The sequence below is a fragment of the Mus musculus genome, chromosome 11 (genome assembly GCF_000001635.26).
Source record: "Mus musculus strain C57BL/6J chromosome 11, GRCm38.p6 C57BL/6J".
Classification (NCBI taxonomy): Eukaryota; Metazoa; Chordata; class Mammalia; order Rodentia; family Muridae; genus Mus; species Mus musculus.
Genome location: NC_000077.6, coordinates 106,586,621 through 106,613,694, shown reverse-complemented (window position 1 = coordinate 106,613,694; position 27,074 = coordinate 106,586,621). Strand labels below are relative to the sequence as shown.

Genomic DNA, 27,074 nt, shown 5'->3' with positions numbered 1-27,074 from the left:
GTAAACTTATGTTATCCAGGTGTAGTGGTGTATGCCTATAGTCATAGCGGTAGAGGCAGAGGCAGGAGGCTAAGAGTTCAAGGCTATCTTCAGCTACATATCAATTCTGAAAACAGCCTAGTCTACAGGAGACCCTGTATTAAAAAAAAACCCAAGATCATAATATATGATATATTTACGTCACACGAATTCTAGGCGCTAATTCTACTAATCAGTTTGCGATTGGTTGTTACGGTCAGGTGTGGAGGAGGAGCTCAGACATCCAGTTTCTGGAACTAGCAGGGATTGATAAAGTCCGACGTCCTCCTAAGACCTCTGTTCCTAAGAATCTGCCTAGCCAGACAGTTTCCCTCACGGCTTGGAGGCACTTGTTGCTAAATTGCAGGAAGAGGAAATTAAGAAATGCAAAGAGCTGGGGAAAGCGCCTCAGTTTCAATTGGGAGAGTGCAACGCTCGCTCCTCCCACTGGGATTCTGCCAGGTAACCCGCAGTTTTTCGCGGCCTCCCCTTCTTTCCAGTCCGCAGCGCCGCAGCCCCTTTAACAGCCCTGACCGATCGCTGGCCGATCCTCCAGGCCCGTCGCGGGCGCGCGGCACTGGCTGGATTGGTCATGTCTGGTGCGCGGCTGGCCCCGCCCCCTCCGCCCTGTGGTTGGGCGGTGGGGGCCGCGGCCGCGGGGCGGGTCCGCCGGCGGGGCGGGACGGCCGGTGCCCGGGGGCGGGCGGGCAGCAGCACGGCGGCCCCAGCCAGAGCCGGAGCTGGAGCTGGAGCAGGAGCCGCGGCGGCCGCCAAGTACGGGCGCCGGTGTAGTAGGATGAGGCAGCCAGCGGATCCGGGGTGAGCGCGCTCCGGGCCAGGTGGGGCGACGGGCGGAGCAGGCCCTGACTGGGTGGCCCGGCTACGGGACACCGGCAGCTCCCGCAGCCGTTGGCGCAGCGGGGCTCGGTCCCTTCCACACTACCAGGGCTCGGGACGCCGGCATGGGTGGCCCCGGGAGAGACCTTCCCTGCTTGGGGGCCGGGCAGGGCGGAGTCGCCCCGGGGCGGGAGGTGCAAGCCGTCAGGTCCCAGCCTAGCGTCCGCGGCTCGGTGTGGGTCCGGGAAAGCAGCATTCACACGCTCGTTGAAGGAAAACACTTGTCACCTCTGTGCGTGGGGCCCTTGCCGTCCTCCGCCCCCTGGGCCACCGTGGGAGAAGCTTGGGAATGGAGGAGCGCGGTTACTTTTGCGCGAATCTGTCAGTGGCTGTCGGCGCCTCGCTTGTTTTTCTCCCAACTCCTGGCGGACACCGGGGACCGAGGGGTGGCTTGTGTGCTTTCAAAGGGAGGTGGCGGCGTACCAAAAACCGGGGAGATCGGAAGGTTAACAAGTGACATTGGGCTGAGGCCTAACGCTAGCTGCCCCGCTGGGAGCATGGAGATGACGGTGGTGGAGACCGGGGGACCGATGCAGGGACAGGAGCTGCCGGCTCCATTGCACCACATGCCACTCCGGAGTGCCGACTCTACGCGCGGGAGTTGGTGCAAGGGAGTTTTTCCCCCACTGAAAAACGATTTTTGGAAAACTTAGCCCCTCAGTGGGTTGATGGTTACCTAAACCATCAGTTGTTATGGTTACACGGCATCAAATTTAAGGGCAAAGTCTGTTAAACACCCTCGCTCTTTTTTTTCCCCTTAGAGCTAAGGAGTACTTACTTTGTCATTAGATTTCATAGATGAGGAGGACATATTTTTTTAGAGTTAAAGGAAAAGTGTGACAACCTGAAGACACAGGTTGTGTCCTGTTCCGGTGTGAGGTCCAAATGTCTTGACACCATTGCTCAATTGAGAGGAATTGTCTTTTCAGGAGCTAGATTAAATCCAAAGAGAAAGTGAATTGTATGTGGAAAATAACAAGGGAAACTGAGGGACAAGTGATCTCTGGCGCTTGGGGAAGGGAGTTTGAAGGGTCTGGATTTATTGGCCGGTGAGAAACGTTTCTGTTAGCTTTTCCCAACCCTTAAATGGTTTCAGTATCTTTTCAGAGTCTTCCAAACAGATAAATGTCTTCAGGCTACGAGAATGAAGCCAGAGTGTGGCTGATCTTTGCTCCTTGGGCTCCCAGGGAGGGGACATGAAGGCTTGGAGAGGGATAGAGGAGGGCTCTGGGGGACTGCACATCCTTGTACGTGTGTCTTCAGGAAAGGAGATGAGCAAGGAGATTCAGATTAGAACGTGGAGGTGATGAAGTTCACTGACAGGTAGTAAAGGATAGGCGAGGAAGGACAGTTTGGGCTGAGTGGCGAGAAGTGAGAGCTGTAGCCGATGCTAGACCACTAGCCGATGCTAGACCACTGTATGTGATTAGAGGTTATGTTCTTAGACTGCTTCTAGGAAAGGCAGCAAAGGTTAGGCTGCCCCCAACCTCCTATGTGTGTGTATGTAGTATGTGTGTATTATGTATGTATGTATGTATGTATGTATGTATGTATTTTGAGAAAAGGTCTCTCATATCCCAGGTTGGCCTTGTTCCTAGCTGAGATAGACATTGAATGTCTGATCCTTTTGCTGCCAGTTCCTGAGCGCTAGGGTTTCTGTCCTGCGTCTCCACACCAGGTTTGTGTGGTGTTGGAATCAAAGCCAGGGCTTCATGTGTGGTAGGCAAGCCCGCTACCAATTGAGCCATCTCCTCAGCCTGATGACACTAAGACTAACTGTAGGATTTTATGAACAAAGACATTGCCCAGAGTCAAAAATATTTATTTGATAACTTTTTATTGAGAGTCTGTGATGTGCTAGAATCTGCTAGGCTTTGTGGCTGTGGTAGGGGTGGAGGAGGAGGAAGGAGTTCCATCAAAGTCAAAAGCTCTTGTTTTCTGAGGCCCTTGAAGTAGGAAGAGAGAAATATACAGAATGTTACTCAATAAAAACAGAGAGGGAGAAATCTTTCTGCCTCAGATTACTTTGATAGCAAACTGAATCTTCAAAGGCCAGTTTCTGTGTCAGGTTCAATACAAAATTATATTCATCTTTATGTTTGTTGGCCAGTGTCTTGATGTTAGGCGTCTTGTCTTTCCCTTTTTCTTACGAGTTCATTAATTCACAAATTAGGAAGATCATTGCAGAATGCTGCCCTCAAGGTTTTCTTTCCATCCTTTTCCTTTTTTCCTTCAAGGAATTCTGTCTCCGGTTTGACCCTTAGTATCTTCTAAGAGTCCCACTTAGGGCTTGTTGAGGTCACAGGGGTTTTGGATTCTTTGATTCTCTCCCAGAGCAGAAGCTGACTGGAGCTGAAGAGGTGGGGCTTTGGTCTTGTCTTGTCTTGTCTTGTCTTGTCTTTCCTTTCCTTTCCTTTTCTTTTCTTTTCTTTTTTTTTTTTTTTTTTTTGACACAGTGTCCTGAAACTCTCTCTGTAGGCCAGGCTGGCCTTCAGCTCAGAGATCCACTTGCCCCTGCCTCCCAAGTGCTGGGATTAAAGTTGTGCGCCACTGCTGAATAAAGGTGTTTTTTCAAGTCGTAGGTCTTTTTGAACCCAAGACCTGCTTTTCCCATTGTACTGTACGGCTTTGCTTTTCCTGGAGCCAAGTGGAGTTTGCGAGAGTTAACTTAGGGCAGCGTCCATATGACAGGTCAGGCTTGGCTCTGGCTAATGAGCTGCTGTGCTGTGTCTGTGAACAGTCAGCATCTGGTGTCCTGCCTCTGTGTGGTGGAATTTTGGGGCGGGGTGGGGGTGGTCCTTAGGAAGTCTGGGGGAGAGGTAATCCAGCTTTCTGGGACTGCATCACCAGTGTGTCTGCTCACCAGCTTGGTGACCTTGGGGAAATTGCTGTCTTTGTGTACCTCAGTCTCTTCACCTGTCGAGACAGTATTCACGGGCGTCGCAACACCAAGACAATGCAATTTGTATCACTGTAGTGTTCATGACAACAGCCAAGATTTACAGAGCCTTACAGTGTGGCACATGAGACGTTTTTAGGTGTGTGAAATATTGGTGGTCTTATAGTCAGTGGTCTTAGCTTAGATGGACAGTGGTAGTGGATTATTTATAGGCAGTTATGAGGAGGGTTAAGTGAGGTCATTGGTGTGTTTGGCATACAGTGAGCCCCCGGACCACTTGATGCTGTCACGTGGCAGAGTGAGCAGTTAGCTGTAGGTGCCTCGAGCATCCAGGAAGCTTTGACACTCAGAGCCCTGGTGATTATCCATGGACAGGGATCCTGGCCTGCAGGAACGGTTTCCTGTGTGCCTGGAGTGCTACTTACTGTCTTTTAGGTAACTGCTGTCCCCATGAGAAGCATTAACCTCAGGAACTAGTGAGCCACGGGCAGTCAGCTCCCTTTGTCCTGGCTGTTCACTAAGTTTTTTTTTTTTTGTCACCTTTAAATCCCTCAGTTAAAAATAAAGATCGATTTAAAAAGACTGGAACCCCATACTGATGTATTCTTCTATGTGAGTTTTAAAGTGACTAAGGTTATATTCAAGATTGTGTGTTGTTCCTGTTGAAACACCTAAGAGTGCCTGATGGTACCGTATGAGATGAACAGAGCCCTGGACTTGATTCCTAGAGGCCCTGGCAGGCCTGATGCTGTCACCTGTGATTGCTGGGTTCCTGGGACATATTTACAACCCGGACCCTGAGTCTCTTACAAATTGAGGACTTCCTTTTATAAAAATTCATTTTATTATTTTATGTGTATAAGTGTGTTGCCTGCGTGTATGTCTTTGTACCACACGCATGCCTGAGGAATTGGGAAGCCTCCATGTGGGTTCGAGGAATCAAACCCAGCTCCTTTTTCAAGAGCAAGTGCTCCTAACCACTAAGCTGACCCTCCATCCCAAGGACTCCTTTTTTTTTATATTGCCTGGTCCCTCGACTCTACCCCCAACATAGTCTCAGAGTATCTGAGCTTCCAAACCCAAGGGTCTGAGATACTCAGTGGTTGAAAGGAAGTTTATTTATTTATTTATTTATAAAATTTATTTTATTTTTTTTTGAGACAAGGTGTTATATTGTGGCCCGGTCTGGCCTTGATTTTGTTTTTGTTTTTAGACAAAAACAAAGCTGGGGTTACAGGCTTGTCCTATCATTTGAGAGTTTCTTCCTTCCTTCCTTCCTTCCTTCCTTCCTTCCTTTCTTTCTTTCTCTCTCTCTTTTCTTTCTTTCAAGATTTATTCTATGTAAGTACTCTGTAGCTGTCTTCAGACATATCAGAAGAGGGCGTCAGATCTCATTATGTATGGTTGTGAGCTACCATGTGGTTGTTGAAATTTGAACGCAAAGCCTTTGGAAGAGCTCTTAACTGCTGAGCCATCTCTCCAGCCCCTCATTTGAGAGTTTAATTCAATGACAATGTTTTTAAAATTAGAAAATAGCACTTGGGAGGCAGAGGCTAGGCAGATATCTGAGTTTGAGGCCAGCCTGGTCTACATAGTGAGTTCTGGCATAGCCAAGGCTCCATAGTGAGGCCTGGTCTCCAAAAGAAAGGTTGAAAACAACAATCCATAACAATAGACTGGTTATTTCTTATGCAGAGTTGCTGTGTGCTGGGGTCTAAACTTTACCTAGCTCAAACTTGAGAAAATTCTGGGTTGTTGTTGTTGTTTTGTCTGTTTTTTTTGGGGGGGAGTGGGTGGGGATGATGAGACAGGGTTCCTTTCTTTCCTTTTTTTTTTTTTAATATTTATTATGTATACAGTGTTCTGCTTACATGTATGCCTGCAGGTTGGAAGAGGGCACCAGACCTCATTACAGATGGCTGTGAGCCACCATGTGGGTGCTGGGAATGAACTCAGGGCCTCTGGAAGAGCAGCCAGCACTCTTTTTTGTTTTTTGTTTTTTTCGAGACAGGGTTTCTCTGTATAGCCCTGGCTGTCCGGGAGCTCACTTTGTAGACCAGGCTGGCCTCGAACTCAGAAATCCACCTGCCTCTGCCTCCCTAGTGCTGGGATTAAAGGCGTGTGCCACCACGCCCGGCTGAGCAGCCAGCACTCTTAACCTCTGCGCCATCTCTCTGTCCTGAGACAGGGTTTCTTGGCTGTCCTGGAATTTGCTATGTAGATAAGGCTGTCTTTGAACTCAGAGCGCTCCTCCTGCCTCTGCCTCCATAGTGCTGGGATCAAAGGTGTGCACCACCACACCTGGCAATGAATCTTATTTTAAGATGAGAAGCCTGAAGTTCAAAGAGGTTAAAGACTGAAGCCAGGATCACAGGACGAGGTCAGAGCTCAGGGTTTTGCTGCCCCTGGCATCGATTCTGTGGCATGGTCACGAGTGTCACTCCTTCTGGAACCCTTTCAGGCCACGAGCTCTGAGAGCTTTCCTAGGTTGAAAGGGAAGAGCCTTCTGCTCTGAGGTCAGCTCTCCAGCCTGTACCAGTTCAACCGTGAGTGAATTGGGGTAGCTTGGTTAAGCCTGAAGAATAACTCCTCCTGGAGTTAGAGGGAAGTTAAGTCCTTGAAAGGAAGGGCTTTCCTTTGGTGAACAAAGCCATTGGCAGGTCGCCGTGAGCATAAATGGGCATAAATGGGGCTGTTGAGAGGTGAACTTGACCGCTCCTGGAATCTCACAGGACCGGAGACCCAGGTGGGCTTTGAAGTAACCTTTGTCTGTTGGATTTGCCTGGAACGTTGGTTCTAAGCGCTTCCTCCTAAGCGGACTGAACTGAGACAGTGAGCCCCTCAATAGCTTATTCTCACAGTGGAGAATGGCATGGGGCGAGGAGCTGGCTCCAGTCCTAAGCTTCCTTAGGATTTCAGATCAAACCCTGCTGTTGGTATCGGTAAGCAGATATTCAGGATCAGAATATGCATTTTATAAGAGTGTTGGTTCTCCTTTGCTGTTTAAAGCTTGCCTAAGCTGGATTACTCTCTTATCCACATTTTACTCCTTTCTTTCTTACACCCAGTGCTGTCTTTAAAGCAGCATTCCTAAACCTGTTAATCCTTATTATTTTGAGTTTAAAATAGAGAATTTAAGAAATATCCTATTGAAAGGACCGAGTGAACAGTGATTGTCAGCCGCCACGCATTTGAATTTTCCCTGGTCTCAAGCACTGTTGTTGGAATCTGATGAGGAGTAAAACAGATGTGGTCCCCACCTGCCCATGGCACTGTGTGTGGTCTAGACAGTAGACAAGCCAACAGATGCACTGTACGGACTGTACATACAAAACGGTAGAGGATGGGAAATCTCTCCAAAGGAGTGAACGGGCAACTAGGGAAGAGAAGAGAATCGCAGGAGAGGGAGTGACAGGCAGGTGGGCAGTGACTGTGGGGTAGAGACATATAGACAGACAGTGAGCTTGCATATGTACCTGGTTTGGGACACAGGACAGGGGCCCTCCAGAGCCAGGTAGTGCTTGGGAGGCCTTGGGAAGTTCCTTAACCTCGAGGGAGGGGCTCCTGAGCTCTGAGGATTGAGTAAACCCTGAGGCTGTTCCTGGCTTGAACAGAAAGAGAATCCGGGCTTGCTGACTAGGCAGTGGGAAACCTGACCCAGCTGGGGCGCAGGTAAGAAGTGGATGGCTGCTCTGCGGATCTTCCCAGCTTCCTCAGGCAGCTCTGTGGCCTTCTGCAGTGCACCTGCTCCAGGGGAGAGCCGGCCCTGCCTGCAGGAGGCCCAGCACTCAGAGTGCAGCCAGCAGGACTGGAAGCTGGGTTGCTATTGTTTGATTTAAAAAATTGAATTACATTTATTAATTTGCACTGCATGTGTGCAACATGCACTGCGTGTGTCCCGCAGCTTACCTGTCAGGTCAGAAGACATCTGTTGGGAATTGGTTCTCCTTTCCCACGGTGTGTGTTCAATCTCACTGGAGATTGGACAAGCAAGCGCTGTTGCCTGCTGAGCCTTCTGGCCTATGTCTGCTCTAGTATTTGGATGTGGGAAGATATTTGTTTGTGTGTTTGTTTGTTTATTCTTCCTTTGGAGGCATCAAAAAGCAGTGGCTTTATTGTCAGGTGATCAGATAATGCTATGTGCAGTATTTTACTGATCCCCGTCTCTAACAGGCTTTGGGGTTTTGGGGTTTGGTTTTTTTTTTTTTTTTTCTTTCCTGAGACAAAGTTTCTCTGTGTAGCCCTGGCTGTCCTGAAATATCACTGTTTAGACCAGGCTGGCTTCTAACCAGGAGATTAGCCTGCCTCTGCCTCCTAAGTGCTTTCGTGAAAGGCATGTGCCACCACGGCCCAACTTGCTGTGGTATTTTGGCATTCATAGGAATAACTGTACTCTGGGATCATAAAGTCCACTGCTTCGGTTCTTTATTTGGTATGGTCAGTAATAAAATGCTGCAAACCCAACCATAGTTTATGGTTTCCTAAAAAGTGTTAATTACGGGGCTGGAGAGATGGCTCAGTGGTTAAGAACACTGACTGCTCTTCTGAAGGTCCTGAGTTCAAATCCCAGCAACCACATGGTGGCTCACAACCATCCATAATGAGATCTGATGCCCTCTTCTGGTGCATCTGAAGACAGCTACAGTGTACTTAGATATAATAAATAAATCTTTAAAAAAAATAGAACACTCTTTAAAAAATGTGTTAATTATGGCCAATATGTATATCAGTGAATTGGTTTTTAAAGTCTTTTAGCTTAGAAGAAATCAAATAAACTGTGCAAAAGATACTATGATAGAACCCGTGTATTTATCATGGGTTTCACAAATTAGCGACATTTTTTTTCTCCTTTTGAAACAGGATCTTAAGCATCACGGGCTGCCCCTGAGTTCTTTCTATATCTGGACAAGGTATGAACGCCCCATCCTCCTGCCTCATCTCCCAGGTGTTGGGACCGGAGCCGTGCGCTACCTATCACGCTTGCTGAATTTTGCTCAACTCTTTCTCAGATAGCTTCGTGCTTGAACATATTAGTGGATTTTCCAAAGATCCACTACATGCTAGGTATGATCAAAGAGAAGAAACGTCCTATACGCTTGGTGTTGAAAGCCCTAATCCAAAACGGGAACTTGTTGGAAATCTTTATAGTCTTGCTGTGGTGAGATGTAAAGGGCTAGAGAGGTTGGCCCAGTCGTTAAGGGCAGCTGCTGTTGCTGAGGACCTGGGTTTGGTTCTCGGCGCCCCCATGATGGCAACAGCTTGTAACTCTACTTCCAGAGGACCCAAAATCATCTTCTAGCATCTGGCAGTAGCAGGCATGCACATGGTGCACATGCATGCAAGCAAAACACTCATACGCATAAAACATAAATAAAATGAAACCTTAAAAGTAAAGAGAGAGTAGATGGGTCATAATCACAGCCCAGAGAGTGCATGGGGTGGGCTGCATGCATGGAATCCCAACATTCCGCAGGCAGGGGCAGAGGGACTTTTTAAAAAAAAGATTTATTTATTTATTTATTATATGTAAGTACACTGTAGCTGTCTTCAGACATATCAGAAGAGGGTGTCAGATCTCATTACCGATGGTTGTGAGCCACCATGTGGTTGCTGGGATTTGAACTCAGGACCTTTGGAAGAGCAGTCGGGTGCTCTTAACCACTGAGCCATCTCTCCAACCCTGGGACTTTTTTTTAAGGGACAATTAAAATTGGTTATGGAAATAACTATAACAATGCCCCTGTGGGCCACTGTCCAACAGCTCTTCCTGTAAAGCTGTAAGTACTCTGGCGCTGGGCTCTCTAATGGTCACCACCTACATTTGGAAGGTGGTGGTGCCACTGAGAAAGTGAAGCTTCAGTTTATGAAAGTTTAAGTACTTTTAGTTGAGATAGTTCTGTGTGGTCATATTAGTCCAGTCTCAGCAGGAAATGTGGCTCAGAGGTCAAGCTCTTGTCCAGTGTGTGTAGGGATGGGAGTTTAATCCTCAATACCACAGAAAAACCCAAACCAGGAACCACCAGTTAGAACCCAGCTCAACTAATTTTTATTTTGCTTGGAACCCAGCCTTTAATGACTGAACCATCTCTCCAGCTTCCAGCACAGCTAATTGGAGCAGCAAATATAAGCGTCCGCATTTGGTACGTTTCCCAAGCTCAGTTCTTTGATAGTAAAGGAGTCTGTGTGGAAGGGACAACCCACCGGGTCTAGGGCTGGCCTCAGAGACTCAGAACAATTGGATTTGATGCTGTGGCGTCTCCTGAACCTAGGGCCTTGGGAACCTAGGTTCCCTAGACCCCTGCCCTGCTTGTTCACTGTGCACTGAGAGGCAGAGAGGCTAGGGAAGGCGGGATGACCCCAGCCCTGGGACCTGGGTACACTACGGTAAGGAGTTAGAGGCTGTTCCAAGGCAACACCCAGGGGCTGGGAGGTGCCGGTTGCGAGGGCGCAGGGCGGCTGGGCCAGTTCTTTATCCCTAGGGCATAGTAAGGTGGTTGGCTGATAAACATTTAACACTGGCAGTTTCAGTGACTGGGAGACTGGCCTTAAATTTATGTAAAATTCTGAAAAGCAGGTGCCAAGGGCGTGTACTAACAGCCACAAGGTTCGCGCAGTGGCTTTCTGCTGGGAGCTTTCTGCTGGGGGCCGTTGGCATTTCTGCTCATGGAGACAAACTGGGCTCTCCTCTCTGCTCTTGCTTTGCCACTCCCTTGCTGTGTGCTGTTGATGGCGTCTCTTGGGCTCTGCACCGACTGCCTCCCTCCCTCTCCTGCTCTCCTCCTTTCCAATCTGCTTACTAAAACAGCATAGTCTCTTTTAAAAGACCACTTAGGCCCCTGGGATAGCTCAGTAGGTAACCAAGTCTGATGACCTGACTTTGATCCCTGAGCCTCAGACGAGGTGGAAGGGGCCAGTTCCCCTAAGTTGTCCTCTGACCACCTTCACACAATAAATAGATACAATGTAATAAATCCTATTATTAATTAAGTAGATATAAATATAAAAAAAAATCCTGCTGGGTGAGGGCACACCCTTTTAGTCTCAGCACTCAGGAGGCAGAGGCAGGCAGATCTCTGTGACTTTTGAGGCCAGCCTGGTCTACAGAGCAAGTTCCAGAACAGTCAAGGCTACAGAGAAACCCTGTCTTGAAAAGCCTCCCCTGGCCCCCCAAATCGGTTAAAATCCTGACAGGATCACGTGATGTCTGTGTGCAGCCCCTGAAAGACTTGATAAGATTCCATTGTGCAGCACTGGGTTCAGCCTCTGCCCTCTTTTGTCAGCCGGGCTTCCGGCCCTCGAGGATTACTTAGGTGTGCTGCCATTTTTCCAGCCCTGGACGTTCAGGGACTGAGTCGTCCTCAGGGACCCTAACACCCCGCTCACATCCCTCTTTCTGTTCTTACCCTTTTCCTAGTGCTTGTCACAGGTTGTTATTCTAGATTCTTTAATAAGCAGCTGCTTTTCCCTCCTTCCCCGGAGGGTAGAGACCGTGTTGATGTCTCTCTTCCTATGTGCCTAGGATCCAGCAGTCTCTGCTGCGGGCCTCTCGCGGCTGAGTGACGACTGGCTGAGAGAGCACACCAGCAAGCATGGGAAAGCCGAGCATGAGGAATGCTCTCTAACACTTGGGCTTATTGAAGAGCCTGAATAACATCAGGGCAGAGAACAGGAGATGGAGAGGCAGGGAGAGTCTGAAGTAATCCATGTGGAGAACTTCAGGGTAGGTTTAGAGGAAGCTCTATCTGTTCTTTTGTCGCAGACTTGAGAGACATCGGTCAGCCGCATGGCAAGGAATGGATTTGAGGTGGACCCTTGTCCGAGCAGGTGTCCGGTTCCTAGCCTCAGGCGGCGTCTCTCCCTGTTCAGTGTGCCTGCAGTCAGCCTCTCGGTGTGTGACTCGCCTGCGTGACCTGTGGTCAGGATGCAGGATCTCCTCCACAGAGAGGCTTGGTCGCTCATGTTTATCTCTCTCTCTCCTCCTCCTCTCTTGCTTTGCTGGAGGGGGATAACCTGTTTGGGATATACCTGCTTGAAGCCACTGGAACTGCTAAAGCATTGTGCCAGGTGGGCACTGAAGAGGGCTCCAGGGCGCTATAGGAGGGTTGCATGCTGGGGCAGGAGGCTTTCTGAGAGAAGAGAGTAGGTGTAGCTGAATGTAGACCTGGCAGTGCATCTTGGCAGACTTGCATTCTTCCTCAGACCCTCTTCCAGGTGAACTGGGGAGTGCCCAGTAGCCAGTGCCCAGCGACCCACTGACACGTACCAGGGAGACAGAGGAAACTTTGATCTTTCCCAGACTTTGAAGATTTGAGTAGGAGATTGAAGTAGGCGGGGTGAAGATGGTGGGTAAATGCCATCTACAGCGTTATGATCTAAGAGAGGAAGTTGGCGTGACTTATCACTGATGGTTTCTAGATGATACCTGTATGGAAGAAAGGGGCTCTCTAGATCAGGGCCTCAGGTACCAGACAGGAGGTGGTCCCCTTGTGTCGGGGTTGGGAGGGTAACTGAGTGTTTAATTAGCTTTGTCAACTTGACGTGAGCTAGAAATACCTGGGAAGAGAATCTCAGGTGGAGAATTGTCTAGATGAGACTGTTCTGTGGCATGTCTGTGGGGAGCTGCAGCTGTCCTGGTTGTTAATTGACGTAGGAAGGGCCCAGCCCACGATGGGCAGCTGTACTACCCAGGCAGGTGATCTTGAGCTGTTTGAGAGCTAGTTGAGTATATATCTGCCTGCTGGCCAGCAAGCAGCATCCTGCATGGTTCCTGCTCCCCTGTGGCTGGGCATTGAATTCTGTAGTTGGAGGTAAATGCTGTGTGGAACAGGAAGCAGATCTGATACCAGGTTCTTGCCTTGACTGCTCAGTGATGGATTGTGATGTGAAATTGCAAGCCAGGTTCGCTTCCCATGTTGCTTTGGTCAGGGTATTTTGTCATGGCAACAGAAATGAAACCAGAACAAGGGGCTTGACCCAGGGCTTGTGGATGCTAAGCAGTGGTACCTCTGAGCTCTATCCCCTGGCCTAAGAGGAGAGGTGGTATCACAAAGACCACAACCTGTGTTTTCTAGGAGACTTGCAAGTCGGTTAAGATGGCCTCCAGTTGTAGATTTTTAAGGACATAGAAGAGTATAGGAGAAAAGTGTAGACACAGACAAAAAGAGGGCCTGTGGGACTTGGTGTGTGTCCTGACATGGCAGTGGTGACCAGGAAGGAACTTTTAAGTGGAAGATGGCACCAAGATGACGGCTCAAGTGTCTACAGACTTACGCCTGAGTTTGAGCAGCTCCTGGAGCAAGGCTGCTTTGCACTGGAAACCCTTCAGCACAAAGGACAGGGATTGGGAGTTAGCACTGGAGGCAGAGAAAAGAAGGAGGGGTCGCATGGCCCTCAAGGAAGACCCCTTTGCGGGGATTCAGGGGGTTCACTCTGTAGGGCCTGATGATGGAAACAGATAGAAAACACTTGAATGCAATGGAAAGCGCAGAATAGCAGGTGATATCCTAGTGAGACTCCATCTGCCTGACCTAAGCAGCAACAGGCAGATTTTAAAACAGGCCCTCTGTTTAATAAGCATGCTGATATTTGTGTAAGGTAGATGTGTGGGAACTCCTGTGGAGAGCAGGAAGGGAAGGAGGAGGGAGTGACAGAGAAAGAGAGTGACGCTGTGCTTAATGGCACCAAATAGAAAAAGCCAGAAATGTATGTGCTCCTGCGTTCATGTTGCACTTAATGGTGGTACTAAGTAGGAAAAAGCCACTTGACAATGGCTGAGGTAAAAGCCGTCCAGAGGGTCAGCTGAGGTGTCCCAGGAGTGAACAATGTTCATGCCGGCCAGCTACACCCCCAAAGTCATCAGCTGAGTGTTTCCTTGTCCCAGTTATTGTTTCCTTAGAGTAAAAGTGGCGGAGGCTTCTGGAGCCAGGAGCCTCTGTGGTGTCCCCAGTGTCCAGATGCTTGTTTGAGGTGACTTCTTGGCTATCATTCCACAACAGTGACTCCCTTAGGGGAGCTACCAGGGATTGAATGCAGGGCCATGTACATGTGAGCACTGTACCACTGTGAGCCTCAGAGCACCCAGCTGCCCCTTCCTCCGCATCCATTGGCATGCACCAGGCAGACAGGGGAGCCATTGGTCAGGACCCACCCATCATGGTCATTTTGACTCGTCCTCTGGGCTTCCATCTGCCTCATGCTGTCCAGAGTTCAGAAACTCCAGCAGCTGCGGTGTGAACCTGGAGGTGCTGTCCTCAGGGGGAGTCGAGCCGCTGCTCCAGTGCAGGTCAGAGGTGACACTGAGGTGGAAAACAAGTCAGGGCAGTGGAGAGCCCAGGGGAGAGGACTTGCTTTGGTTTAATTTCCCAGGGTAGACCGAAAGCCTGCAGGGCTAGGGTGGTGGTGTCCGATCCTGACGGGAAGGTTAATAGTAAAGCAGGAACATTACTTTTTTTTTTTTTAAAGACCAAAACTCCCAGCAGAAATGACTATTGATCATGCTCTGAGCCAGAGACCAAACTCATTTGTTCAGCTTGGCTTTTGTCTCAAGGCTTGACTGATGGAGAGCGTGTTCCTAGGAGACTTAATAGCCTGAAGTGAATTTTATTTCAGGAGATCTGATTTGTGGTCCCAAAAATCTCAGAGAGGAAAAAGACATCACACAGCTGCTGTGTTAGGCAGCAGAGGTGTTTTGGCAGCAAGCATTGTAAGTACAGGGCTGAGAATTTCCTGGGGTGATGATCAAGAAGCCCCCCCCCCCCCCCCCAAGGGCTGCCGGAGTGAGTTTATGATGCTGGGATGGTACTCTTTTTTTTTTTTTTTTTAGAGTTATTTATTTATTATATGTAAGTATACTGTAGCAGTCTTCAGACACACCAGAAGAGGGCATCCGATTTCATTACAGATGGTGTGAGCCGCCATGTGGTTGCTGGGATTTGAACTCAGGACCTTCGGAAGAGCAGTCAGTGCTCTTACCTGCTAAGCCATCGACAGCCCAAGTGTTACCCTTTTTTTTTTTTTTTTTAAGTTTTTCAAGACAGGGTTTCTCTGTGTAGCCCTGGCTGTCCTGGAACTCACTTTGTAGACCAGGCTGGCCTTGAACTCAGAAATCCGCCTACCTCTGCCTCCGAAGTGCTGGGATTAAAGGCGGGTGCCACCACTGCCCGGCCCAAGTGTTACTCTTGAAAACACATTTCTGAACTTTTTCTATCTTTGTCTTAGATGGAGTACTGAAGAAACTGCAGTTTTAACTATTTCTGAACCTAGCTGATAAGCACATGGTATCTGCAGTTGACATTGGCTGCAGCTTCCGCTTCTGGGCTTGCAGCCTCTCACCATGGGCTTCCTCCCGCGGTGCTCTAGTGTGGTGCTCCAGCCTGGCACTCCACTGATGAGTGAACACAGCAGGCACTGTGCAGATCGGGTAGCACTGGGTGAGATGGTGTTTTTGTGGTGAGCTAAGGAGAGACCATGTGTCTTTAGTGTCATGTTCCAGCTTTAGGAGCTCATTATACAAGTGCTTAAGTTGGTATTTAAAGAAGGAACCAGAAGGTTCCACTTCTTGCAGCCAGGTAACAGGTGCCCGAGGCCAGGCCTTTCCTCTTGTTTCGCAGGGTAGTGTCAGTGCCTCTTCCAAAGAGTGCTGCTCAGAGGGACAGACGCATCCTGACAGACTTGCAAGGAACCAGAAACTGGCTCTAGACTTGATGGTTTATGACTGTAATCTCGGCATTAGAGAGACTGAGTCAGAGGGTTGCTGTGGGCTTGAGGCCAGTCACCAGTCTGGGCTACATAGTGAATCCCTGTATTCCCAAAAATAAAAAAGGAAGAAGGAAGGAAAGAAAAGGAACATTATCTAATATGTAGCTGCTGGTGTGACTTCAGGCGGATTCTTTGAGCTTGTTAAAGGGCTTAGAACAGATTATCCTGGCCTTGAGTTAGGTGGGCCATTTATCCAGCAGTCCCAGGAGGACTGACAGAGTGACAGCTCACACAGACCGTGGCTATGCTGAGGGACTGCCTGGGCAGGCTCAGAATGTCATAGGAGTCGCCTGGGGCTTTCTCAGTGCAGCACCTTGATGGCCTGGCCTCCCCGGCAGCTCTAGCCTTCCAGCTTCTGCAGTCGTGGATCGTGGGAAGACCTTGAACTCAGGATTCCCCTGCCTCTGCCTTCCAGGAGCTGAGGTTTAGTTGCTTTTGAAGAATCTGAGAGCAAGTGTTCAGTACCTGGGAGAGCACTAAGCCCGATAGGTTCTTAATTATAAAATGGTTAGATTATTTTCTCCCAAACCAATAGCTTATAAGTCAGTATAGCAGTTTCCCTCATTTTCTCTTTTTTTCTCTTTTTAAATTTAAGAAAATACTTCCTTATGTTTCAGATTTTCAATTTCTTTTTCAATATTTTTGTAACTTTTATGTCTAGTAAGTAACGAGCTGTTTTCCTGTCTGACTTGGTAAAACAGTGGGGTGACCTCTTCTGGGGGGTGGGGGTGGGGCTGGGGGTGGGGGCTTCACCCAGCACCTTGCATCTTGGCCAAATTTCTAGGACTACAAAACCACTACCTGGGGCTGGTGAGTTGGCTCAGTGGGTAAGAGCACCCTACCGCTCTTCCGAAGGTCCGGAGTTCAAATCCCAGCAACCACATGGTGGCTCATAACCATCTGTAACGAGATCTGATCTGGAGTGTCTGAAGACAGCTACAGTGTACTTACATATAATAAATAAATAAATCTTTAAAAAAAAAACAAAAAACACTACCTGGAAGGACGCCATCAAAGTTTTACTTACCTATGTTAGTCAAAGTATATAATGACTTGAGAGGGAAGTGGGTTGACGGCCAGCCTGGTCTACATGAGCCCAGCTGGGCTACACAGTGAGACCCTGTCTCAAACAAATGAACAAACAACAGCAACAACAACAAAAAAATGTAATAAATTCTTTACATCGAGTGGTTTTTTGGGGGGGTTGGCTGGGATGGGCATATATAGCCCTGGCTGTCCTGGAATTCACAGTGTAGACCAGGCTGGCCTTGAACTGACAGATCCATCTGCCTCTGCCTCCCAAGTGCCAAGATTAAAAGGCCTGCTGTACTAGCTAGGCACCTAGGTTTGGTTTTGTTTTGTTTTCGAGACAGGGTTTCTCTGTGTAGCCCTGGCTGTCCTGGAACTCACTTTGTAGACCAGGCTGGCCTCGAACTCAGAAATCCACCTACCATGGGCTGGCGAGATGGCTCAGTGGTTTTAAGAGCGCTGACTGCTCTTCCAAAGGTCCTGAGTTCAAATCCCAGCTACCACATGGTGGTTTACAACCATCCATAATGAAATCTGACTCTCTCTTCTGGGGTGTCTGAAGACAGCGACAGTGTACTTACATATAATAAGTAAATCTAAAAAAAGAAAAAGAAAAGAAAAGGAAAAAAAAAGAAATCCACCTGCCTCTGCCTGCCAAGTGCTGGGATTAAAGGCATGCGCCACCACAGCCTGGCACACCTAGGTATTTTTAACCTCAAAGGAGGAGAAGGGAAGTCTGGAGTAGATGATTGTGTGTGCACATACACGCACGCATTTGGGGGGTGCCTTTAATATGTAAGTTTTCATATAGCTCTCACTTGAGCAACACCAGCTATGAGATCTCATGATCTCAGCTCTAAAGTGAGACTGGAGTAACCAGCTCCCAGCAGGGGACACTAGGGGCACCTGTCCCAAGCTTCATCCCAGGAAGGCCTCTCACACCAAAATGTCTCTTTCCTGGCTGCGGCCCCCCCCCCCCCCCCCCGCTCCATCTCCTCAGGATTGCAGGGCATTTTCTCCCTCTGTTTTCCTTAGTTTCTTTTCTTTTGACAAGTGCCTGGTTGTCCCTCTCACAAAGTTTCTCTCCATGTTTCTCGGGGTCCTCTCTCATTCTTTCTCCTCTTCCTCTATCTGTCTTCTTCTTTCCAAACCACGCTGTGCACTTGCTTTTCTGGTAGGGGTAGTCATTCTTGCCTGAGTCAGGAAGGCCCTGGAAGCCTGATGCTCCTTCCCAGCCGTGTGCCTCTGGCCAGTGGCTCCTGCTCCTCCCTGCTCCTCCCTGGGGCCTCCCTCAGCTTGTCCTTTTCCTGCTCCCAGTCCTGCCCCCACCCCACCCCCCACCCCACCCCCCCACCCCCCGGCCATGGCAGCCCCCAGCTGGCCTAGGACTCCTCCTTGTACAGCTGTGCAGTCTGATGGTGAGCTCTGCTCCTGAACGTGTGCTTGTACCTTACTCTCCGCCTTTCCGGTGTTGCCAGAGGCAGTGAGACAGTAAAGACAGAAACTGTTGCTGTCAGAAAGACCATTCTTCTAGGGGCATCACGATATGTGCTAACTCTGAGAGGAGAGGACAGTGTTGCAGCAAACCCCTGTCACCCAAACTCCCCTCCTTCATCCCCAGGTCATCTGCTTTTGCCACTTACATTTTCCCCCCCCCAGTGCCCTGAAGGGGTGAAACCTGGCTCTTACAGGGAGAAAATGTTCTTTTCTTACTTCTGAGGGGTCCTTAGCCTGGTGCAGGTACATGCCCGCACGCAAAGGTGGGCATCATATCTGGGAGGCATCAGTTAAGAAACTGGATCTCTTTATTGATAGAGCTGTTGCATGCGCTGGTAATGCAAGCTGTGGGTAATTACAGAAAACCTACCGTGAGATTCATCCCTAATTAATGAAGAGTCAGTGCTGTGGATTTTAAATACAGAGGGAGTCAGGGCTTGGGCCTTAATTGTGCAGGTGTGGATGACTGCCTGCTGCACTCTAAGCCTTCAGCAGGCTTTCCTTGGTTTGATGCCTTCCCTCTCATCCAGTCGGCTTACATTCCTACAACACAAACTTAGTGTAATGAGAGGCTGCCGGAATATGCAGGTCAGATGTTTAGGCTGTGTCCTGTGACCACTGCATAGTGAATGACCCAGTGCTCTCTGTCTGTGTTATTTTTGTTTTTCCCTTTTTCCCTCTTCTTTAAAAGGTTTATCGTGTGTATGAATGTTTTGCTTGAATGTACAAATATGTACTGCATTCCTGTCTAGCCCACAAAGACCAGAAGTGGGGCTGGTTCCCCTAGAACGAAAGTTATGGGCAGTTGTAAACCGCCATGTGGGTGCTGGGAATTAAGCCTGGGACCTCTGCAGGAACAGTGATCACTTCTAACAGCTGAGCCATCTCTCCAGCCCACCCCTGACCCGCTCCGCTGTCTCAGCAAGTTACTTCCAGTGTAGAACTCCTGGTACCAAGCTATTGTTCTGTTTCAGCCTTTTGAGCTGCTGTGACCATAGGCACATGCCATCCTGCCCTGGGGATTTGCAAGAAAACAGGAACAGGTGGAAAACAAAAACTTGGCAAATAAAACCAACGAGACCAATATCTCTGCTTTTTGTGACTTTGACTCTGTTGAAGGCAGGCAGGTCATCCATCACTTCGGGGTGTGTGTGTGTGTGTGTGTGTGTGTGTATGTGTGTGTGTGTGTGTATGGTGTGAGCATGTGCTGATCTCCAGATCTTACGTATGCTGTAGTAGAACTGAGGGTAAACTGAGACTAAACTCTATTTACTTGGTGACTTAGACTTTATAGGCATACTGTTCTATGCCTATACTAGGGAAGGTGTCTGCACTATATGTGCTTTTGTGACTTGAAAGGGAGCTAACTATTCACCTACATAGATCCCAGTTAGGATAATGAGTTTGAGATAGCTCAAAATCATTCATTTTCTAGGCTTTTAAGGGAATTGTCAAATTATAGCAAATAGAGTTAGAAATTATTTTGCAATTTTCTCAGCAGATTATAATTTCTCCTTTTGTACATCTAGTCATCTTGGAAATAATAGCATAAAAGTATCTTTTTCTAAGATGTACTATTTTCCAAATAGAATGGTACCTTTTGGGTTAGGAAAAGGGGCAGAAGGTCGTCTGCTGGAGAATGGTGTCGCAAGCACTCTGTTTTCTGCTCCCACTTGTCCTACCTTTCGCCACTGTGGGAAGAAGTCCCCAAAGTGCTGAAAAGATTGTCAGACTTGTAGCGACAGTGAGATCTTTAGAGCCACTGGGCATTTTCTTCTGAGGTTTGTAGAAAATGGGGGTGATAACAGTAGGCCCTAGCTAGGGTTGGGGGAATTAGAGAAGTTGTGTACTTTGTACGATAATTACCCTTTTCTTCTTTTGAGACAGGAGCTTGCTTGAAGCTGGCCTTGAACTTGCAATGATCCTCTTGCCTCTACCTTCTGAGTGCTGGGATGCTTAAGTTGTCATGTGTGAAAAAGCAAAGACTAGAAACTTGTCAAGACACAAATAAATAAAAAGTAAAACTAAACCTGAAAAGGAAGATACACACATGTTTCCTCAAGGATAAACGCTAAGACAGAGGTTCTCAACCTGTGGGGCTCGACCCCTTAGGGTTGTGTCGAGTGATCGTTTCATCGGGGCCACATATCAGCTGTCCTGCGTATCATATTTATATTATGATTCATAACAGCAAAATCACAGTTATGAAGTAGTAGTGAAACTGATTTTATGTTGGTCAACAACATGAGGACCAAATGAAACGGTCACAGCATTAGGAAGGGTCAGAACCACAGAGACTCCAGTCTGGTGTGCTGAGGGTCCTGAGGACACCGAGGCAAAGGTTACCTTTCCACGCAGAGCTGCTGAGTGGCGAGAAAGCCGGCCTGGGAGGGGAGCGTCCGTGGAGATGGGCTTTGCATCTTGAGTGATGTGCTCAGTATTGAAGACTTAACATTAATTCAACCTTTCACATGAAGCTGGATAAAATAATGTATCTCAGAGGCAGGGAAGAAGCTCTTCATAAAACCTACCGAAGCCTGCAGAAGGCAGCGCCATCTGTTTATGAGTGCAAAGCAAACCCAAGACAAGAAACCCCAGTGAAGACCCGCATGCCTGTTGTCTTAGCTTCAGGGGCTAAAGCTAAAAGGTCCCTATGTTGGGCACCCCAAAACATGAGAGCCCTGTACCCACAAAAAGATGGTATATGAGCTGCTGGCCTGGCTTCTTAGTGGGTTTCTGAGAAAAGTTTTGGATTCCAAACAAACTTGGCAGGAATTTACCCACTGGAGGCAGCTCTGAGAACACTGGGTTTCCCGAGATAACCCAGTTTAAGATTCTCATGCTATGCTAGTCTCGATGACAAAATACTCAGGGGAGAAAGTTCAAGGAGAAAACCGGTTAATTTTGCTCACAGTTTCGGAGTTTAATTCCAAGGCTGGTCAGCTCCTTGCTTTGGGCCCAAGGCAGAGCTGCAGCAGCAGAACCAAGAGGCTGCTCACTTGATGCAGGCAGAGGATGGGGGTGATGGGGGATGGCGGGGTTGGCGAGGTGCTGGGTGTGTGATGTGGGATGGGGGGCAGCGTTAGGGTGTGGTTTCGGGGGAGAGTGTGTGTGCTTGTGTCCAGGCCAAAGCATTCCCGCAGTGATGCATTTCCTCTGGGTAGTCTCTACTGCTTTTGCCATTTTTTTTCTTTAAAAGATTTATCTATTTATTATATGTAAGTACACTCTAGCTGTCTTCAGACACTCCAGAAGAGGGCATCAGATTTTATTACGGATGGTTGTGGGCCACCCTGTGGTTGCTGGGATTTGAACTCGGGACCTTCGGAAGAGCAGTCGCTGCTCTTAACCACTGAGCCATCTCACCAGCCCGCTTTTGCCTTTTTATTTGTTTTGTTTTTATTTAAAACTTATTTTTTATGTGTATGGGTGTTTTGTCTGCATGTATGTCTGTGCATCACACTTGTGTCCGGTGCCTACACAGGCCTTGGAAGATGTCAGATCCCACCTAGAACTGGAGTTGCAGCCACTTACGGGCCACCATATAGGTGCTGGGAATGAAACTTAGGTCCTCTGGAAGAATAGCCAGTGTGTTTAGCCACTGAACCATCCATCCCATCAGCCTTTTTAAGCAACCAGGTCTCAATTTGTATCCTCGGCTGACTTAGAACTCACTATGTAGCCCAGGCTAGCCACAAAAAGAAAAATCACTGTTCTTCTGTCATAGCCTCCCCACTACTTGGATTATAGATATAGATATTCATCTTCATTCCTGGCATGATGAACTATGAATCCTTCAAGGGATTAATTACTTTGTTGACATTAGAGCCCTCGTGACCTAGGTGCCTCTCCAGGCCACACCGCTTTGGGGGACTGATTCATAGTCAAGCCAGAGCAGGTACACTTTAAAGAGTATGGACAGGGCTGGTGAGATAGCTCAGTGGGTAAGAACACCCGACTGCTCTTCCGAAGGTCAGGAGTTCTCGGGCATACTAATAGACAGATGTGTTTAGAGCTGGAATCGACAGGTTGGTGGGCGTCAGTTTTCCTGTAATCCCCACAGCACCCTGTCGTTACTGTCCCTGTTTGCTCTCTGCCCCACACCAGCTCTCCTTCACAGACCAGGACACCATGCCCTCAGTTGTCTGGCCGGCATTGCATATGTAGGCTGGTGAGGGCAGATGGAGGGTTGATGCGGGGTTGCAGGTGGAGCGCACTCTCCACCGTCCGGCACCCCTCTGAGCAGCCTGAAGCCATGTGGCCCTAGTCTACCGTCTTGTACTCCAGCATCACTTCTTTCACTCTTGCCAAGTCTGAGCTAGGAAAGGGTGGGCAAGTGCCATTAGTTATCTCAGGCACCTAGAAAATGAATGGTAGGCTTGGAAACGTGTGTGCATGTACACACGTATGTCTGTCCATCTGTCCGTCCATCCATATCAAAGATGACGGATGGACTAGCTGAGTATGACGCCACTCAAGAGGAGGGCAGGAGGATTGCCACCAGTTTAAAGCCTGCCTAGGCTACAATAGTGAGTATGAGGTTTACCAGGGTCGTCTCAAACAAAAGAACACTACAACACAAGCATGGAGGGAGGACCTCTACTGCTGTGGCAAATGGGGTTTAAACGCTGTCTTCCATGTGCTGACGAGTTACTGTTTGTCCTTCATTGTCATGATCTCGTCACATACACACACATCCTATCACACCATCCCCACCCTCCCCTCCCCCACCACTCCATCCCTACCCTCTCACTCCCCTCGCACCCCCACTCTGTTTCTGGGCAGCTCAGAAGTGTGGTGTCTGTAAGGACTATACAGTGTTTCCTGTGAGCACACAGAGAATCCTTAGCAGACAGTTTGAGCTGTCAGCCTTCTCTGGCCTGGCAAGGACTTCACCTTGCAGTACTGTCTCTTGATGAGAGACTTTGTGAGTCTGGCTTAAAGATAAACTCAGCTTGGAAAATTGCTTTGTAAATTAAGGGAGTCAGTTTACGCCTGTTTCATCGGTTTGAGTTGGAAACATGCCGTAGGCGTTTGATAGAAAACAAACACTTGATTTCCTTTTCCAACTTGAGTTTATATTTTGATCTAAATTCTCTTAGTAATTATAAGTAAAACTTAAAGCTTTGGGGTAATGATCAGATGTTGAACAATCTCTTCAGAGGCTGGAGATGGCTTAGAAGTTAAGAGCAGAAGCTGCTCTTACAAAGTGCCGGAATTCAGTTCCCAGCACTCAAGCTGTGTGGCGCACACTGGTCTGTAACTGCCACTGCAGGGAACCTGATACCTCCTGGCCTCGGGATACTGCGCTCACGCATACATACATAATTTAAAATAAAACAAAAATCTTTAAAGAAATTATAGCAGAAAGGATTGAATTAATTAAAAAAATGTTCTTTAAAAATTATGATTATCTGTGTGGAGTGGTTCACATCTATAATCTTAGACCCTGGGAAAGCTGGAGCAAGGCATTGCCTTGAGTTTGCGGCCAGCCTGGGCTATAGGAGTTGAGACCCTATCTCCAAGGGAGGAGGAAGCCGCAAAAACCCGCCAAAGTTATCTTGAGGCTAAGACAATAACTAGTCAGTGCAAGCAAATAAGAAAGACTGTTCCCAGTAAGCAGGCCAGCAGGCGATGCCCCTGGCAGGGCCCGGTGTACACCTGGTCTTTAGCACCGCAGAGAGGGAGGGGTGCCCAGGCCTGTTAGGATTCTGTATCCACTCTGTGTGTGAGTACCGGCTGTGAAGCCTTAGGCCATTTCTCTGTCTGCCTTGGTTTCCTTGCTTAGGAGACAGGAGGCTTCGTTTCTATCTCATTGAGCCCTGGAGAGGGTTGTGTGTCCCAGAGTGTTGGGGATATAAATCGTCAGTGAAAGTTCTCTCATGCTGCTCATTTCAGAGAACAGTTATTTTTCTTCCTCCATTTCTAAGTTTCATGTTTGCTGGTGAGATTCAATTAGGAGGGTGCCAGAATTTTAAAGAATTTTATTATCAATAGCAGACAGAATTAACTTTATCTGGAGAGATATTTTGTGAAGTCAGACGCTAGCAGACATCTTCAGAATGCCCTCTCTTTCCCTCCCCTCCACCTCCCTTCCTGCATCTCCCCCACAACCATTTGCTCTCAAACACAGACACATGATGCTTGCACGTTGTCATTCGGACTTGTGAGAAACCGGGCACAGTTCAGCATGAGGTCTGGGCTCCTCTGTTAGTTTTGGGCTCCAGGCACCATTTTTCTGGCAATTATTCGTTCCTGAATCAGAACCTTGGGCATCCTGTGATAGCCACAAGGCCAGGTCACCAATAGTCTCAGTCTCTCGGATGTCTCAAACTGACCCTGCTGCATTCTTCTTAAACCTCACTGGGTCCCCTCTTACTATGGCTCCATCCTTCCAGCTTTTGATCCCAGGACCCAGGCTCCATCCATAAGAATAGCTTCTTTCACATCCAGCCCACCAGAGTGGCAACCCGTGTCTCCTGACTCAGATCTGTTTTGTCCATGTGGCTACACTAGCCCGGGCTGTCAGCACTTCTCACTGAAGTTTGTGAGGGCTGACTGAGCTCCCGAGCCTCTCAGTTCCACATGTGCATGCAGATTGTGTGCAATCTCAGGCGTCCCTCATTCCCTTCCAGTGACCAGGTCATCAGTGTGCTGTGTCATAGCACTTGGCCCCAGGGATGTCTTTGGATTCCCCATGGCTGTGGTCCAGCCTCAGGTCATTTCCTTTTCTCCCGTTGTGCCACCACGATCGGTGAGTCGTTCCTCTCTTCTAGGGTGTCAGCCCAGGACCCCATGGCTTAGGAAATCCTTCTGTGATTAATCTGCAAACCGATTTGACTCCCCGCTGGCTGTGTCCCCGCTGGCTGTGATTATCAGATCCTTGCCTCCTCCTAGCCCCCCTGAGGCCAGGCTGGGTGCTTTGTGAACTCTGAGGAGGTGTACAGATGGGTGTTTACCGTCTTGCCTCTGCTCTTGGGGCTGGAAAGATGTGATTGCCATTAGAGTGTTTCCCTAAACAGACTTGTAGCAGTGAGTAACTTGTGAAGTGAAGAAAGATAAACATGCTCAGTTAATTTCAAATACTTGTCTTATTGAATGATTCGGGAGAAATAAGTATTTGGTTTTAACTAGGTGTTACTTTTGAAATCAATTCCTGTTTGGTAGTGCCTTGAGCCATATAGACTGATCCATGGGATTGTTTGCATAGGGGTAAATCTTACACTCCCTTGGACGGTGTAAAAGGAAAGACTGAGTCATGAACAGAGCCACCAGGCAACATGGAGGCTCATAGAGGGCATGGCTAAACTGTCACCCACTTCCCTGAGGGCGGAAATATCTGTGAGCAGGGTGTGCTATTGTGGACGTTGCATGGTTGGTACATGCAACAGAACGCTTACTTACAGAAAAGCTGAGGCAGGAGGATTTTCATTTGAGGTCAGCTTAGGCTACCTGGTAAGACTGTCTCAAGCAAACATATACACAAATGTCTGCTTCTACGTATAGGTGCATCGATGAGCAGAGAGGGCAGGACAGATGGCTGGTGTCAAGGGAGAATGAGTGTCTTTTTGCTACTATCTGTGATTTCCTAAATGATAAGAAAACCTGCATGATGTCATGCCTATATCCTCAGCAGGTTGCTGTTTACCACAGACAGGTTCTTTAGAGCCGTGATAATAGACAGAGGTGTTGTAGCCTGCTCAGGGAATCAGTGCAGCTTTTGCCTGATCGATTCTGTATTCCCTTCCTCTTTTCCTCCCTTCTTCTCTCCCTTCCTTCCCTCTCTTTCCTCTTTGCTCCCCTCCGCCCCCTTTTTTATTTTTCTCCTTTGAGATTTATTTATATTTATGTGTATGAATGTTTGTTTGAATGCATGTATGTACACAATACTGCATGTTTGATGTCCGCAGAAGTCTGAAGAGGGCATTAGCTCTCCTGGAGCCGGGGTAACAGATGGTTGTGAGCGTCCGTGTAGGTAGATAGGGTAAAGTCTCTGTTTTCCCAGTAGTGGGCTTGGCTGTTAAGTGGCTGGCTCTCCTAAAACGCGGGGTGCCATGAAAGCCTCTCCACTCCTGATTGCCTCGTGGAGGGAAGCAGCAGAGAGAGGCAGCGCACACGGTGCTGTAGAGTGGGCCTGCAGCGGGAGTCCTGCTCTGCCTTGTTACCTGGTAAGTTGCCAGGACTACTTTGTCTTGATCTAAATTTCTTTTATCTAATATGTAGAAACAGTGAACCAAACTCAGGTCCTTTGCAAGAGCAACAAGTGCTCTTAACCCCTAAGCCAGCTCTGCAGGCTCCTCAGGGTTTTTAGACTTAAGATCTCTTGGGACAGATGTCCCTCTTTCCTTGGAACAGGTAGATAGGGTGGCAGAAGGGTTAAGTGTGACAGTGCTGGCCAGAGTGCTCAGACAAGACCTTGTAATAAGTTGTTGGGGAGTAGAGCTCTCTGGCGCATCTTTACACATCACAACTGTGACTTGGACACACAAGAGAGCCCTTGTCCCACCCTTCAGTGTCCTCTTGGTTTGTGTTTTGAGTGAGGGTCTTGCTGCAGTACCCCAGGCTAGGTTTGAATTTAATTTGCAGCCCGGATTTATCTCAGACTTGTAGGGATCCTTTTGTCTCACCTCCAAGTATCGGGGGTACAGGTGTGTGCTCCACTGCTCTCTGCTGGTACAGGTGTGTGCCCCACTGCTCTCTGCTGGAATTGATAAGGTCACCTGTATGGAGAGTTGGTCTTTACTGGAGAGATTAAACTTGCTCTCATAAAATTCTTTAAAGATGTATGTTTAATTATATGTCTCCGTGTGTATGTGTGTGCATGTGTGTGCATGTATGTGTGTGTGTGTGCATGTGCATGTGGCTGAAGAGACCAGGGGCATCGGATCCCCCTGGAGCTGGAGTTAGCTGAGACTGTAAATTGTGCAGCATGGGTGCTGGGAACCAAACTCAGGTCTTCTGAGCTACCTCTTCAGCC

The 27,074-nt window shown here is 48.4% G+C and overlaps 1 protein-coding gene across 4 annotated transcripts in view; it reads left to right on the top strand.

Annotated features, from left to right (window-relative positions):
• The first annotated feature begins 261 nt into the window (after window positions 1-261).
• Tex2 (testis expressed gene 2) overlaps window positions 262-27,074 on the top strand; it is a 111,295-nt gene continuing 84,482 nt past the window's right edge. Inside the window, exon 1 of one of the 4 annotated variants that reach the window (XM_006533145.2) lies at window positions 262-480. The gene's annotated coding sequence lies outside the window, so the exon portion shown is untranslated. Of the gene's footprint in view, window positions 481-676; window positions 858-27,074 lie in introns of those variants that run through there. The other 3 variants (XM_006533146.4, XM_006533148.4, NM_198292.3) reach the window with 3 other exon arrangements.